This window comes from Saimiri boliviensis, chromosome 11 (assembly GCF_048565385.1).
Source record: "Saimiri boliviensis isolate mSaiBol1 chromosome 11, mSaiBol1.pri, whole genome shotgun sequence".
In the NCBI taxonomy this organism is placed as follows: Eukaryota; Metazoa; Chordata; class Mammalia; order Primates; family Cebidae; genus Saimiri; species Saimiri boliviensis.
In genome coordinates, this window is record NC_133459.1 from 58,933,221 (window position 1) to 58,951,216 (window position 17,996).

General features: G+C 37.5%; 1 pseudogene; it reads right to left on the bottom strand.

The window, feature by feature from the left end:
* Positions 1 to 14,190: 14,190 nt before the first annotated feature.
* LOC101031929 (ankyrin repeat domain-containing protein 12 pseudogene) lies at positions 14,191 to 15,133 on the bottom strand (annotated as a pseudogene).
* Positions 15,134 to 17,996: the final 2,863 nt, after the last annotated feature.

Here is a 17,996-nt window from a genome sequence, read left to right on the forward strand (position 1 = left end):
TGGTATAAAATTTAAAACCAAATATTGATAATTTTACCTTGTTTTGTGTTGGATACTTTTTGTATTTCTATCAACATTTATGAGTTTTCTTCTTGGATGCAGTAACATTCGTTGGAAACAATTTGATCCTTTCAGACCTGGCCTTTGAGATTTGTTAGGTGGGACTGGAACACTGCTCAGGGTGGGGCTGTTCATTCCCCACCACTGAGTCAAATTCTTCAGATAATTTACTTAATTTCCAGTGAATCATGAGATTTTCCAGTCTGACTGGCAGAAATAGTCACTTTTTCCAGCCCTGTGTGAGTGCAAGGCACTATTCCATCTAACCTTTTGGGTTTGTAGTGAATCTACTCAGCCTCAGGTAGATTCCCTACGAACATTAGTAGCATACTATGTTGAATACTCAAGAGGAATCTTCTGCAGATCCCCGGAGTTCACTCTGTGCAGCTGTCTCCACTCCAGCACTCTGACTGGCAAATTCCAGGTACCTTTATATCCCTCGACTCTAAGCTCCATCTCCTCAATTCAAGGGGTTCAACAGGCTCCTTGATGATTCCTGCTCCCTATGCAATGACCTGGAAACTCTCTCAAGGCCATTAGATGCAGCAATAATGAGGTTCAATTAATTTCCTTCCTGTCTTCCTTGAAAATCATTGAGTTTTTTTGTTTTTGTTGTTTTGAAGGGGTTTTGTTTCTCTCTTTCTTTCTGGTTTGTTTCAGGTAGGAGAGTAAATCTAGTCCCTGTTATTACACCTTGATAAGCAGTAGAAGTCTGTCTCTGTTCATTAGTTAACCTTTTCCTTCCTTGTAATTCCACTTGAATACTTCAAGTTTGCTCACCTTCCTTCTACATTTTCCAATTTATTCTTTAATTTCATTTCATTAATTTTTTATTTTAGACATAACCTTTTCAACTCTTGATGTTTTTCTAATTTATGTCTATCATCCATTTCTTCATGTTATTCATGTGTTTAAGTTCTTGAGCATATGTTTAATAATTAATAATTTAATAATAAAAGTTGTATTAAGATTCATGTCTGTCATTTCTCGTCCTCTTTCTATTGACTAATTATTCTTCTGATTACCAAAACTTGCTGTTTCATTGCATGCCTAGAATATTTTGTATTGGATTCTAGATTACTGAATGTTTGGATTTTGATATTCTCTTTTTATAGATTTGAAGACTGTTTTGGCTTAGTTATTGGAGATCACATTAATCCTTTCAAATCTTATTTTAAACATTGTTAGATAGAATGTATCTCTTACTATTACTGTTATTCTATTAGCCTTCTGAGGTCTCAGTCTCTACTGATAATTGCCGTGTATTCAGCAAAGTCTTTCTACTCTAGCCAAACATCATATGAACATCTCCCAGTCCAGTGTGAGCTCTTGGGATAGTTTAAATTCCCTATTAATAGAGTTTATTTTTGCTCAAACTTGTGAAAGCTAGTACTCTATGCCTGAATAGATAAGAATACAGCCAAAGTCTCAAGGGTACCAACATGCACATTTCTGGAACTTTTCTGTGCATAGCTCTCACCAAACGACCAGCAAATTCCTGCTACTCCTACCTTCCCAAACTTGGAGCCATGTATCTTCAATTCAGTGAGAACGCCATGCTCTGTGTGGAGCCTTCACCCTGCACTGCAGTCCTGAACGTTCTTCCAGAACAATGATAGAACTCACCTCATTGTTCCCCTTCTCTAAGAGAGCACTGTCCTGCAATACCTGTTGCCCACTGTGTGAAAAATTATGTCATGAAGTTTGTCAGTTCCCTCCTTATTTTCTGTAGAAAAGCACATCTACTGTCAGTTACCCCATCATGGCAGATCATGGAAGTTCTCTCGTGTTTCCTCTCAGCACTTAAAGATGATATTCCATTATCTTCCAGTGTACATGGTTTTTAAATAATCTGCCCTAATTCTTATTTTTGTTCCTTTCTATGTAATATGACTATTTTTATCTAACTAACTTCAATATTTTCTCATTTTCCTTTGTTTTCAGCAGTTTGAATGTGATATGTCAAGGTGTTTTCTTTTGGGGTGGGAAATTGTTTTGTTTTGGTTATCTTGCTTGGTTTAAGGTGAGTGCTGGTTTGGCAGAAGGTTTGTTTTTCGGTGTCTCCTTCTCCTCATATTTTTATTTTCTCCATACACTGTACCTTATACAGAATCTATCTCTTACACATCACTTGTTAGTGCTTCTTACCCTAGCAGTTTGGAGTGGTAGTCATGCTCTTTTTTCTGGTTAACTCTCATTCTTAGGAAAGTAATAGGTTCCTGGGTGTGAATATGAGCTTAACATATTTTTCTGCTTCTCTAGCCTTTGTATTTTTATCTATATGCTACCAAAAACAATCTTTTCAAGAGAAAACTATTATTATTACATCCTAGCTATGTGACCTTAAGCAAAAGCATTATTTATCTGGACCTCTGTTTTTTAAATGTAAAGTATAGATAATAAAACTAAAGAGATTAAACATTGTAAAAATAAAAATTAAAAAGGCCAGGTGTGGTAACTCACACCATAATCTCAAAGCTTTGGGAGGCCAAGACAGGAGGATTGCTTGAAGCCAGAAGTTCAAGACCTACCTGGGAAACAATATAAAACCCCATCTCTACAAAAACATATTTAATTAGCTTATTAGCCAGTTAGCTAAGCATGGTGGCAGGCACCTATAGTTCTAGCTGGTTAGGAAGTATATTAGTCTGTTCTCATACTACTACGAAGAAATATCTTATGCTGGGTAATTTATAAAGAAAAAGGGGTTTAATGGGCTTACTGTTCCACATGGTTGGGGCGGGAAGACTTACAATCATGGCAGAAAGCAAAGGAGGAGCAAAGGCACATATTACATGGCATCAGGTAAGAGAGTATGTGCAGGGGAGCTGGCCTTTATAAAGCCATCAGATCTTATGACACTTATTCATTGTGATGAAAACAACATGGGAAAACCCCACCCTTATGATTCAGTTGCCTCCCACTGGGTGCCTCCAATGACACATGGGGATTAGAGGAGCTACGATTTAAGATGAGGTTTGGGTGGGGACACAGCCAAGTCATATGAGGAAGCTGAGGCAGCAGGATCACTTGAGCTTAGGAGGTCGAGATTGCAGTGAACTATGATCATGCCACTGCACTCCAGCCTGAGTGACAGAGACCTTGTCTTTTAAAAGAGATAGCAACTGTGTCTGTGACACAGTACTGTATATATATTTTCTGAATAACTTAGTAGTAATAGCATCAGAATGGTTGCATTGGAGCTTTTATTAACCAGACAAAAGTTACACTTTACCCTTAAAACTCAGCTTGTGGGAAAAGAATCTATTTCATCAGTTACTATTCAGAATGAAGATAAAGAATAGATGTTCATCTCTTAGACATGCACGTGTGTCAGAACATAAGGAGTTGAAAACAGAAACATATCAGGTAATTGATAAAGAGAATAGAGTCAAAAGGAGCCCTCAGGGAATGAAGTAACTTTACTAACTATAAGTAGCATTCCATGAAATTAAGTAACTAGAAGGTGCAGTGAGAGATTCACTATGATAAGAACAACATGGGAAAAACCCGTCCTTATGATTCAGTTGCCTCCCACTGGGTGGCTCCCATGACACATGGGGATTATGGGACCTACCATTCAAGATGAGATTTGGGTGGGGACACAGCCAAATCATATCAGGAAGCTGAGGCAGCAGAATCACTTGAGATTAGAAGGTCAGACTAAGAACACACTCAGATGTCAGGCAATGCTCAGTTTAAATCCAAGAACTTCTATTTGTAAGATATCATAATTTGAGAAAACTGATCTCTCTAGACCTTAATGTTTTTATCTGCAACAATGAAATAATAATGCCTCTCTCACAGATTTGTTCTCAGGATTAAATGAGATAACATATGTGAAAGAGCCTGAAAGATAAGAAGAGGCACTATGTTTGTTCAGAAAGCACATAGAGTTGGGCCCAGACCCAGCCATCACTGGTAATCTAGTGTAGACATAAGCAGCCTCACAGACGCTCTGCCTCAGCAAGTTAAAAAAAAAATACAAATAAATAAATAAACAGCATGTCTACTAACCAAAGATAATGCTATCTACAAGGAAACATTAACATGGACCAAAGGCAAAACAGAGATTTAGGAAACAGACGCCAAACTAGGCGTTCAGATGCCAAGATTAGGAACCAAGGACAGAAGTCAGGTAGCACCATATAACAGAAATAGCCAAATTTGGGGTTAAACAAGACAGTGTGTCTGAAGCAGGTTGGGTAGGACTCTAGAAGGAATTCCAATCTAAGTTTTTTCTAAGGAGCCTTCCAACTTTGGAAGGATTCTATGGTTTTGCTTAAATAGTTCTCATTAGTAGCTCCCAGTTCTAGCCTTGGAGGCAGCATGGTACAGCAGTGAATTCCTGTATCTTAGCAAACCCTTACTGGATATCTTTCAACATCATGACTTTGGCCCAAAGTTACTTGTCAAGGACATCTGACACTCCTTTTCATGGCTTATTATCTATCCACCTTCCTAAGGTGGGGAATACTCCAATAAGGTGTACTTATACTCCTTGGAATACTCCAATACTCCAATATGTTTGGAGTATTCCCCACCTTATGAATATTAAATTGGGCAGAGCCTAGTTCTTAGCACAGAAGCTAAAAAGTTGATGGTGCTTCAGGATAAATAGCTAATGCATGTGGGGTTGAATACCTAGGGGTTGAGCTGATAGGTGCAGCAAACCACCATTGTACATGTTTTCTTACATAACAAACCTGCACATCCTGCACATGTTATCCCAGAACTTTAAATTAAATAAATTTTTAAAAAGGAAGTTGATGCTGCTCTTGCACCCTCCACAATGGACAGGGCTCAGCCACTTGAATCTGCTGATCAGCAGCATCCACCATGGACTTTGAGCTGAAAGCTCATAATCCAAAGGAGTAGGGCCATGGAGAATTCTCTCCTGTAGACGTTACCATTGCAAGATACTATTCAAACTTTAACGTTGACCTCTAGCATCCACCATGATTGCTAGTTCAATGGTGGCAGCATTGAAACTTTTCTCTCCGAACCAGCTTTCTGAGGTAGATTTTGGGTAGTGTTTTGCTGAGCAAATGTTGACCCTCATTCTCCAATCAACCTGATAATTATTTTAATAAATTCTCTATTCTGAATCAGACAAAGTTAGTTTTTTTAATCCTGAAAATCATTGCTGTGATTACATCGCACTTTAACACCAGTTACCTCATCTATAAAATGGGAGAATACTAATTTCTGACAATAGAAAGCTGGGATAATTTACACTGAGAAAGGCATATAAAATGTTTAAAGAAGATCCTGAAGTACAGTTTTTTCTTTGTCAGTATTAGCTGTTACTATTTAGGTTTTTGTGCTTAACAGGGAAATTTGAAAATCCTGTTATTGAAAGTTCACAATAACTCACAAGATATTAATTGCAGTAATCTGGGAACCCAGGCCCATTAGCATTAAGCATACAGAATGAACAAAATGAGAGGTGCTGTGAAAACTCCTAGGCAAAACTGCCATTAAGATGGCTTATGAAACAGTAGGAATCATTAAAACCAGTGAATGAAACTGAGGAGAGAGTACCGAGGTCTCAGTAACACTAATGTTTAAAGGTTTAGTAGAGTTATTAGCAAGAAACACTGAAAAGAAAAGGACACGCCATTAGCAAAAATTGAGATTGGCTAAAAAACCAAAAGAAAATCATATTTCCAGAATGAATTAGTCCATTATTCTCCAGCTTTCAATTCTTGCCCATTTTCCTTCTAAAGGAAGAAGAAATATGCAGGGCTGGAAGGAATATGAATAAAATAATTGCGCAAAAGAGGAAAACGGGCTATGCAGACAAAGAAGGCAACTGGCACCTGTGTTTGGTAGCTCCTAAGTAGAGTGTCCACCATTCAGTATAAAGCACCCAAGAGGGTAGCAAAGCCAAGTGGAGACAGGCCCAGGTATATAAGAAAGACGCAATATCGTGCAATATCAGAGGTAGGATGTAGCTACAGGAATCTCCGGGGAGATTATTACACTTGAAGTCAAAGGAAAGAACTGTTCAGAATCTGGTTACTACATATTTCAGAATATGATCTTGGTTTATTATTTTTGGGGGGTCAGGAACAACATCCAAACTCAAAAATAAGGCCAAAAAGGGGATGACTTGTCGCTAACTAAGAAGGCTGAGTTAGGCTCACACAAAGCATGGGCCTGCAGCAAAAAGGAGGAAACCAGCATAAGCACACCGTCAAGCACACAGACAACGCACAGCTATTAGTACGGGGCCAAGGCATAAGGGCAAGTTTGGTAACCGCCAGGGCCTCGGTGAACACATATTGCCAAGAGCCACCCCAGCCACACTACTGGAGGCAATTTGTGGAAACAGAAGAGCAAGGAGAGTAACGCTCCTGCTGTGCTCAGAGAGACCGATTTCTTGAACCTGCAGGTGAGCACTTTCAGGGATCCAACTGATGAGGTCTATAGAGAGGGAAGTAAGAAGGGAAGGGAGGGAAAGAAGGGAAGAAGAGGGTAAGGTCAAGGACACTTGGAGACTAAGAGAACTGGAAGAAGAATTTGGAAGGAAAAAAGGAAACAGAAAGAGGAACAAAGGCGACAGGTGGACATGTGAGAGAGAATGAAAGAAGAAATTAGGAAGAGAAGATTTATATGTTAAAGCAGGAAGAATATACTAAATATTAAGAGGAGAGGGTACAAGAAAGAGTGTTTGAAATATAAGTAAACCATAGTTCAATTATTTGAGATCAGCCACAACACAGGAGGAAAAAAAATCACATCAGGTTGTAACTGCCCTAAGTATCAAATAGTTATGCTTCCTGCATTTATAAACAGATATCTTTTGGCAAGTGAATCAAAAAGGCCTCTACAAGACATGCAATTCTGGGCTTCAATCCATTCACTCTATGAATTAATTGACTTTATTTGAACTCTACTGTTTTCAGTTGGAGAATTCACTGTGAAAAACATGTTGTACATATCTCAAATATCAAATAGCAAATGCACTGCAGCTAGATTCTGAAACGGAGCCAGAAATTGTTCATTAATCAGACAGGGGTTTCTTCATGATTAGGAAAGACAACCAAGAGATAAATAAATAAAATAAACAGCTCAACTCTGCAATATCTTCCACATTTCTCCTTTCACTTTGGAAGCAAAAGCTCCACTGGAAACCAAGTAATTGTACTCACTAGGGGCAGCGGGTGGTACATGACACCTGCTTTCAAAGCAACATTTGCCCCTAAACCTCATTTCCAATCTGTTTTCCATATATTACTCAAAAGAGTAATTTGCCAGCAATAGATTCATAAATCCAGTTGTTTTTCTTCTCTTCCAACGCAAATAATGTTACATTTTAATCTTTTATTGCAAATAAAAAGTTTCTTTGAGCTGACAAGCCAGTGAAGTGAATATTCCAGTTAATTTCTAAAGCTATTATATTAAAATATTAAAGCACATAGTGTTCTAACCAGGATTTATGAGAGCTAGTGAAAGATAAATACTCTGGGTCTCTTCATCAAACAAATTAGCAGATAGATAGATAGATAGATAGATAGATAGATAGATAGACAGATGACAGACAGACAGATCAGGCTGGATATTAGCCATAGTTAAAGGCAGAACACAGGTCTAGTCTTGGCTACCTGCCACCGCTACTGGAACTGTGATGAATCTGATCCTATGAATGTTTCCTCTGTCTCTGTTTTACTTTATCAGATCCAAGATCTTCTAATTATTTTTTCGTCTCCCTTTCATGACCAATACTTGGACTGGGCAACACAGCAGAGGTGACTGCCTTTAGAAAAGAGCAATGCTTAGAAGATTCGCCAGTGGTAAGGGTACCTACAAAGGGAAGGAGAGGTCAGCAGGAAACGGAAGCCTGGTTGCAACCGCAGAGGCTGTCCTCATCACTAATAGGTAATTTGAAAATCACAAGCAGGAGTCCAGATGTCAACCTTCCTCTGGTACACATCAGTGACTAAAGTAACTGAGAGTCTCCAAGAAATATTAGCTCGTAGGGGGCAATGATGAGATATTGAGAAAGATGAAGAAAAGGAAAGAAATACTAAAAACTGAACAATGTATAGCAGTGGCAGCAGAATATACGAAGCAAATAGAATAATAATTATTAGAAGCATTATTAAATATTTATACAGAGAAAGGAAGCGACATTATAGAGAGCATAATGAAGGAACAAATCAGGAATAAGCAAATATGGAACATAATTACTTGGATTTATTGGTAATAAGAACAGCATTACTATAATAATTTTTTTTAAAACCCAATGGTTAAGCTGAATTATCGAATAGAGTGCCAAAGTTATTTAGTGGGTCAAAGATCCACTCAAGGAATTATCACTGAGGTACTAAGAAAGTTCAAATAAGAACAATAAATAAAAAGTTTTGTAGAAGAGATATATAGAAGGGTCAATATTTAATGTTAATCCCATGACATAAATACAAGTAAAAAATGTATTTGATGAATAGTGACCAATAATTTGCCAAAATGAAAAAATATGTGACATTTCAAATTAAAAATTATCTAGAGTTCAGCATAGGATAGATTTCTTTAAGCCCTATAGCTATTTAAAAGAATTTTTAAAACACTCAAGACTCAAAGATAAATTTTTAAAATAATAATTCCAGAACATTAAAAAAATTTCCTAAAATAGGTGAAGAATAAAATTAATAACAAATTCTAAATAACTAAACTAAACGTGAGAAGAAAATGATATAACATTTTTGTTTTGAAGCAAAAATCCTTGAATCATTGAATCAATTTGAGTATCTATTTGAATTATAATTTATATATGAGGGTAAACATTATCCAACTTTTGAAATAATAAAAAGAAAAAACTTAGTAAAGGGAATCAGAATAAAGAAAAAGAAGGGAGAAGAACACAAAGAGAAAAGAAAGAGAAACAAAGACATGTTGATTGATTTATACAAATAATATAGTAGAAACAAGTATTGATACTATTTATGATTAAAATCATTTACTCCAAGAATAAATATTTCCCTAATAGTTTTATTTAAAAAAACAGCAATGTTGAACATAAGAGATTTGAATTGAAAAGAAACTAAATGGTTGAAAGCAGATGGAAAATTTATGCCAAGCAAATACTGAAAAACAGAACGCTAGAGCTTCAACTTTCATATGAGGCAAAATAGACCTAAAAACAAACAAACAAAAAACCATGAGGCCTAAGTAATAATTCACAGAGTAGGAACATATAATGAATCATAAACACATATGCACCTAATAACATATTCTCAGAATAACAAAGCAATAATTTACATAATGATACAACAGATAATATTAAAATTTTAGTTGTAAATGTTAATATTTTTATCACAGACACTGAGAAATAAAGTAAATGAAAATGTAAACATTATAGGCAGTTTGAAACATACAGAAAGCTTTACAGTGATTAAATAAAGCTTTACACTGATTAAATAAAGATTAAATAAAAAATAAAGCACATTTTTTCTAAATGTGCTTGGAAAGTTTATAAATTCAGCCAAATATTTAAGTCTCCACAAAAACAGAGAATGTATATTATGTAAAATATGGTATCTAATTGTCATACTATAATATCATAAATAAATTACAAAAGGATAATTTTGAAATTCTGTATGTCCAATAATTACAATAATACTACTAAATCATACATAGGTAAAAATTAAGTCAGAAGGGAAATAAGTGAAATTTAGATTTGAAAGAAAATAGAAGCCAAATGATGAAATTTGTGGGATACAACAATAGCAGTATTTAAAAGAAAAATTATAAATACATTTATTGAAAAAATAAGAAAGATTAAAAACAAATGAACTACTCATTTGATTTTAAAGAGGTATAAAGGATTGTCAGAGTAAACACAAAGAAAAAATAGAATGGAAGTAAAAGCAGAAATAGCACACAGGAAAAAAGAAAAAAGGAATAAATACATATATAACAGAAATGTTTATGAAACAATCATATTTCTGAAATCCTGTATAAAACGGATATATTTTTTAAAAAATATAAAGTGCCAAGACTGGCACATGAAAAATTAGAAAATTTAAATGGATTGGTAATCATTGTTTTTAATGAAATAGTAATCAAAACCTTCTGCTAGTCTAAAAATTTATGAGCCTAGACAATTTTCCAGATAACACAATAAAATAGTATTTTTGAGAAATTTTTTGATAGACCGGACAGGGAAAATGTGGTACATATACACCATGGAATATTATGCAGCCATCAAAAACGATGAGTTCATGTCCTTTGTAGGGACATGGATGAACCTGGAAGCCATCATTCTCAGCAAACTGACACAAGAGCAGAAAATCGAACACTGCATTTTTCTCACTCATAGGCGGGTGTTGAACAATGAGAACACATGGACATGGGGAGGGGAGCAATACACACTGGGGTCCGTTGCGGGGAAATGGGGGAGGGACGGGGGTGGGGAGTTGGGGAGAGATAGCATGGGGAGAAATGACAGATACAGGTGAGGGGAAGGAAGGCAGCAAATCACACTGCCATCTGTGTACCTATGCAACAATCTTGTATGTTCTTCACATGTACCCTAAAACCTAAAATGCAATAAAAAAAATTTAAATTTAAATTTAAATTTTAAAAAAAAGAAATAAATATTCTAATTTTAAACAAGTTGTTTTTAAAAATTTTTTAAAAGGTGAAACTACCCTATTCACTTTATTTTTAATATATCTTGATACCAAAACCAGATGGCAATGTGAGAAAATAAAAATATAAGCCAATTTTAATTTTTAAAATAGATGCAATATTCACACAAAAATTGGTACGAAAATGTTTATAGCAACTTTATTCATAATTGCCAAAACTGGAAGCAACCAAGATGTCCTTCAGCAGGTAAATGGATAAACATACTATGACACATTCATACAATGGCATGCTAGTTAGTGATAGAAAGGAACAGGTATTAATCTATACAACAACGTCAGTGACTCTTACATGCGTATTGCTAAATGAATGCAGCCAGTCTGTAAGACTTCATACTGCATGATTCCATGTATGTTACATTCCAAAAAAGGCAAACTTATGTATAAAGAAAACAAATCAGTGGACACCAGAGATTTGTGGAAGGGAAGAGTTGACTAGAGGAAGCACAGGGATTTTTTAGGGCAGTGAAACTGTACAGTATGTAATTGCGATGATGGATTCATACCACCATACATTTGTTAAAACCCCAAAATAGATCTTAACAGCCCAAAAAGTAAGGTTTACTTGTTTATTTATTTATTTTTATTTTTTTATTTTGAGACGGAGTTTCGCTCTTGTTACCCAGGCTGGAGTGCAATGGCACGATCTCGGCTCACTGCAACCTCCCCTTCCTGGGTTCAGGCAATTCTCCTGCCTCAGCCTCCCGAGTAGCTGGGATTACAGGTGTGTGCCACCATGCCCAGCTAATTTTTTTGTATTTTTAGTAAAGACGGGGTTTCACCATGTTGACCAGGATGGTCTCGATCTCTTGACCTTTTGATCTACCTGCCTCGGTCTCCCAAAGTGCTGGGATTACAGGCGTGAGCCACAGCACCCGGCCGCAAGGTTTATTTTTCAATAAATTAATTAAAACATTGGAGAATTATAGAATGCAACTCAGAGGCAAAAGTACCTAATTGTACTACAGATGTATGGCATAACCTCACTGAAGAGATTGGCCAAAATAATAATAATAAAAAATAATAATAATAATGCTGACCTAAGTAACTTTAGAAATGACTGGGAACTATAAGACTACAAACATAAGCACTATCCTCTAGTTGGCCAAGCTGTTTCTCACAGAAGGATGGGTTAACAATTCTAAAACTACTGTACATGTATACTAGGATTAAACAAATTAGTACTCCCAGTGTTGGATGGTGGAACCAGGATTCTCACTGTTGGCGGGTGACATTAGCATAGGCAGAAGGCTATCATGAATCAGGGACTGGGTTAGGGTTGGAAATATCACTATGAGCTATGAGCTCACATTTAGCTTAGTATTAATATCGGTAGAAATAATTATAGAGATAGAAAGGCACACATGTACACACTCACAGCTTAATATACATACAAGTATACCTTAACTGTCTGTAGAAAGGGTCTGGAAGCAATTATATTTAGTAGCAATTATCATATGCAGTTCTCAGATTTTGATTTCTATCATCATCCTCTGATGAAAGGAACTAGGGATCTGTACTAGTCCATTTGCACTGCTATAAAGGAATGCCTGAGCTGGGTGATCTGTAAAGAGAAGAGTTTTATTTGGCTTACAGTTCTGCAGGCTGTACAAGCATGGCACTAGCATTGCTTCTGGTGAGGGCCTCAGGAAACTTCCACTCATGGCAGAAGGCAAAGGGGGCAGGCATGTCATACGGCGAGATACGGAACAACAGAGATGCTTTCAAACAACCAGCTGTCTCATGAACTAATAGAGTGAGAACTCATTAACGCAGGGATGGACTTCACAAGGATCTGCCCCATGACTCAGACACCTTCTGTTAGCCCCACCTCCAACACTGAGGATTGTATTTCAGAGTGAGATTTGGAGGGGACAAGTATCCAAACCATGTGAGTATCCTCGAGAAAATAGCTGATTCTAGGACTAGAGTAGAAAATATATGAGATACATCTGAAGCATCTTGTAGTATCAGAAAGTCACACACACTGACAGGGGTATGTCAAAAGGATTAGCCTGTTAAAAGAGCTTGCAAAGACCAAAGTTGGAACAATTTGAGCAACAACACAAATAAAATTATATTGGATTATAAGCCAAAGTTTGAACTAGAAATTCACAGATCCATAACAATATAAATAAGAATCAAATAAAGAAATGAGGGAGAAGAGACAAATCTATCATGTGGAAGAATTCCAAATAATGTATGTAGATACTGCCTATCAAGGAAATGGAGATGAACTTCCCCCTCCCCCTCCCTCTGCCACCCTTCAATGTGGACCGTGCTTAGTGACTTGATTCCAAAGAGCGTGGTATGAAAAGGAGGGAGGAGAAAATAATTTTTTTAGTGCAGAAGCCTGGCAAATACTACCTCAGCCAGGTGACCAAGGTTAATATCATCAGTGATGTCATGTTGATAGTATATATGCTTAATGTAAGAAGATGTGAATGATACTTCACCTCTGTGGTCTTCCTCACAAAAAGTATAAGCCCAATCTAACCATGAGAAAATGGCAGACAATTGGTGGCACATTCCATAAAATGTCTGACCTCTATTCCTCATAACAATCAGTGTCAACCAAAAAAAGTTATGTCATGGTCCAGGAGAGATTAAAAAGACATAGAAACTAAATATAATATGGAATTACGAGTTGGGTCCTAGAACAGTATGAAATGCAAATAAAGTATGGAGTTTAGTTCATTGCAATGTGTCAATATGGGTTCATTAGTTGTGACAAAAGCACCATATTAATGTAAGCTACTTAAATGGGGAAGATTAGGTACTCTTTGTGCAAGTCTACTGTAAATATAAAACTATTCTAAAATACATATACATATATTTTGAGATGGAGTCTCACTCTATTGCTTAGGCTGGAGTGCAGTGGCACAATCTTGGCTCACTGCAACCTCCGCCTCCCAGGTTCAAGCAATTCTGCCTCGGCCTCCCGAGTAGCTGGGATCACAGGTGCCCACCACCACGCCTGGCTAATTTTTTGTATTTTTAGAAGAGACAGGGTTTCATCATGTTAGCCAGGCTGGTCTCAATCTCCTGACCTCATACCTCATGGTCTGCCCTCCTCAGCCTCCCAAAGTGCTAGGATTACAGTCGTGAGCCACCAGGCCCAGCCTAAAATATCTATTTAAAAATAGACTTTAAAAATCTAAAATAAAATATTGGCTACCAGTTTTTTTTTTTTTGGTTAGTAGCTCTGTAATTTATAATAGAACAAAAAATGTCGGAGTAGCAGAGGTGGTAGCTATGCATGGGGAGAGGTTCTGCAGCAGGCTTAAAAGTAATAAAGGAACAGTTCAGCAATTTATAGAAAACATAAATGGGCAATGTCATTATAACTCCATTTATACAGAGTATATGTAAAAAAAAAAAAACCCTAAATTACCGATTTCATCATTCTTAGTTAGCTAAGCATTATTCTAGTAACAGCTAGCCAGCATTATTCTAAGATATTCAAATGTTTTATATTTTATAAATGAATCCAGAATGTTCTGTCAAATATGTCAAATAGTTGAATGTAGGTTATCTGAAACAAACCTGTGTAACTTTCATCATCATCAGATAAAGGCATCTCTCCTTTTAGTAGCAACTCCAACTCCTCTGTTTCTGCTACATCCACTGGATGCTCCCCATGTTTATTAGCTTGAAATGGATTTCCAACATGAAGAAGTAACAATTTTACTATATCTCTGTGCCCACTACTAGCAGAATCATGGAGAGGAGTGTCATCTTCTAATCCTTGTGTGTTAACATCTGCTCTGGCTGCTGTAAGTATCTTAGCAACATCATAATATCCAACATTACAAGCTTCATACCGTGGTGTCCAACCTGCAAAATCTTTCACATTCACATTTGCCTCTAAACTTACGAATTCTTTAACTTGTTTCACATCTCCTCGAATAGTGGCCATGTGTGAGGGAGTTTCACCACGTTCATTTCTTTTACTAACTTTACCCTTCTGACAAGATGAAGAACTGAGAGTTTTTTGGGAGGCAGGTGTTGTTTGTGATGGATGACTTGGTGTGGAATCTGGACTGTTGTCTATTGCCATCATCTGCATAAGAGGTGCCATCTGTTTTTGCTCAGAGAGTGGATAACCAAAAAGAATGCTGACTGGTGTGGATTTCTTATTTCCAGCTTCTTTTTTTTGTTTTCTTCTTTTCCGGACCTTCTTTCTCTGTATCTGAGTCTCGTTCTTTGTTTCTTGATGGGCTAATGGTAAAAGGAAGTTTACGTTTCATGGATGATTTCTCTTTCATCTCGTTGCTCACATCACTTAGGTCAATTTTTGGAGTTTTGCTGTAGGATGCAATCTTGTCTTTATTCTTTCTTCCATATGGTTTCTCTACCGTATTGCTGTTACTGTCAGAATTTTCACTCTGAACTGGTTTTGTGAACCCAGATTTGGGCATTTTATAGCTCTCCAGCTAGCATCTTCTATCAGTCTTCTCATCCTGGATCTGAGACAGGGCCAGTGCAGGAGGCTTCACCCCCGGAATGAGTGCCTTGGCATGGCCGTCGCTGTCATTGTCTTTGTCACCACGGCTACCAAATCTTAAAGCATAATATAAAATAATCATCATGATTCCTGACCTATCAAAAATTGGTTAATAATTTTGTGACATTAAAAACCCATCAAGAAAAATCTTAAAATATCGATGCTGATATTTATAGCAGCACTACTTCTCATGGCAAGAAGTTAAAGACAACCTACGTGTTCAATATGGAGATAATGAACAGATATAAAGTGGCCTTGCATAGAATGAAATACTAGCAAATATGATGCAACTGCCAGATGTGGTAGCTCATGCCTGTAATCCCAGCACTTGAAGAGGCCAAGGTGGGGGGATCAAGAGGTTAGGAGTTAGAGACCAGCCTGGCCAACATAGCGAAACCCCATCTCTAATAAAAATACAAAATATTAGCCAGGCGTGGTGGTGGACACCTGGAATCCCAGCTACTTGGAAGGCTTAGGAATGAGAATAATCACTTGAACCCAGGAAGTGGAGGTTGCAGTGAGCCGAGATGGCGTCATTGCCCTCCAGCCTAGGCGACCATGAGAGACTCCATCTCCAAAAAAAAAAAAAAAAGAAAGAAAGAAAGAAAGAAAGGAAAAGAAATATTTTTGCAACATTTAGAAATAATTTTCCTATATGCATATAAAAAAAGGCATAGATTTTAAAAATTTGGTCTTTGATTAAAAAACGTAAACTAAATGATATTTACTGCTTATACATCTATTTATTTAAAAACATAAACAATACAACCATTTTCAATGGTTTACAAGCACTCTATGTCAGATGCTAATCAATGTTATACTATATACATATCAATATTAATTCCATGAATAATCATACAAAAATTAAGAAACTGAGGTACAAGGGCGGGGCACGGTGGCTCAAGCCTGTAATCCCAGCACTTTGGGAGGCCGAGGCGGGTGGATCATGAGGTCAAGAGATCGAGACCATCCTGGTCAACATGGTGAAACCCCATCTCTACTAAAAATACAAAAAATTAGCTGGGCATGGTGGCACGTGCCTGTAATCCCAGCTACTCGGGAGGCTGAGGCAGGAGAATTGCCTGAACCCAGGGGGCGGAGGTTGCGGTGAGCCGAGATCGTGCCATTGCACTCCAGCCTGGGTAACAAGAGCGAAACTCCGTCTCAAAAAGAAAAGAAAAGAAAAGAAACTGAGGTACAGAGAGGCCAAACAGCTTGCCTCAGGTCACACAATGCACACTGGAAGGATGGGAATTTGAGCCTGGGCTCCTATACCTGCATTCGTAAACAGTGTGCTCTACCACCTCTTCTGTGACAGATGGTTTAGAGGGCACGTATCAAATATACCATTGTGGTGGTAATTGAGGAGGGGAAAGAGATGGTAAAGAAGATGGAGAAAAAGAACAAAGAGAGCGAGTATTAAAATACAGCAAAACCTAAAGGGCACCTGCAAAGACTGATGATGAGAGTGAACCAGACTGAGGAGCATGATTACTTTAAATCATGCATCTGATGTTTGAAAGATATAAAGTGCTGACATTAGCCAGAAACGTCTGATTACTCTTCAATCTTAGATAGCCAAACATTTCAGATACATAGTTTTTTACTAAATCAGCACCTTTTTAGGCCAGAAATGTCTAGCCCAGCAGACTCATATCTTCCTGAAGTACCTGAAGACCACTCCCAGGTCCCTCAGCTCTGAAGACCTCCTCACCCCTTGCTTAGACGATGGCCCCAAACCACCTATTTCTGATTTGTGCTTGAATTTATTAACTGGGCTTTCTCCCAAGGCCAGTTTACCATCCAGCACCCACGCCTCACCTAGTGAAAATGCCTATTTCTCTTTCTTTCTTTCTTTTTTTTTAATTATACTTTAAGTTCTGGGATACATGTAGACCATGCAAGATTGTTACATAGGTATACACATGCTGTGGTGGTTTGCTGCATCCATCTCCCCAACACCTACATTAGGTATTTCTCTTAATGTTATCCCTCCCCAATCCCCCACCCCCTGCTATCCCTTCGCTAGTCCCTCATCCCCCCAACAGGCCCGGGTGTGTGATGTTCCCCACCCTGTGTCCATACGTTCTCATTGTTCAACACCCACTTATGAGTGAGAACATGCGGTGTTTTGTTTTCTGTTCTTGGGTCAGTTTGCTGAGAATGATGGTTTCCAGCTTCATCCATGTCCCTGCCTATTTCTTTTCTATCTACTCTTTTGTGCCCCTCAGTCCTGGCATTTACACCCTATATCACATACAGTTGGCTTCGTGTCTATCCTGTATCTGTCTATCCATCTGCCCAAGCATGTATTCATTCAACAGACACTGAGTCTTTGCCATGTGCTATGCACTGCAAGAGCAACTGAGGACACAGGGACAAATCAGACACCAATCATGACAACAAAAATCTCACAGTTCAAGAAGGAAGACAAAAATGTTTTAAATAAATGAAGGTAATAAAATGAAATCTAATTATCTGGATTATCACCAGTATTAATACAATAATGTATATAAATAGCTTAACATGTTTGTAAAAAGTCATGTAGTCAACTTTTAACAGCTACTTCAATGTGCACAGAGCTTCCCAGAGGAAGACATCCATTTAAATGTAGGCCATTCATTTATTCATTCAGTAAAGTCAGGCACTGTGAAAGGTGCCTGGGTACAGTTAGCTAACTGAGCATCTAAAAGCTGCATTCCTGTTTCCAAAGTATTCAAACAGCTTTCAATGAGAAGTGGTTGCCCAATCTAGGTTCATACTTGCCATCCTCTCTT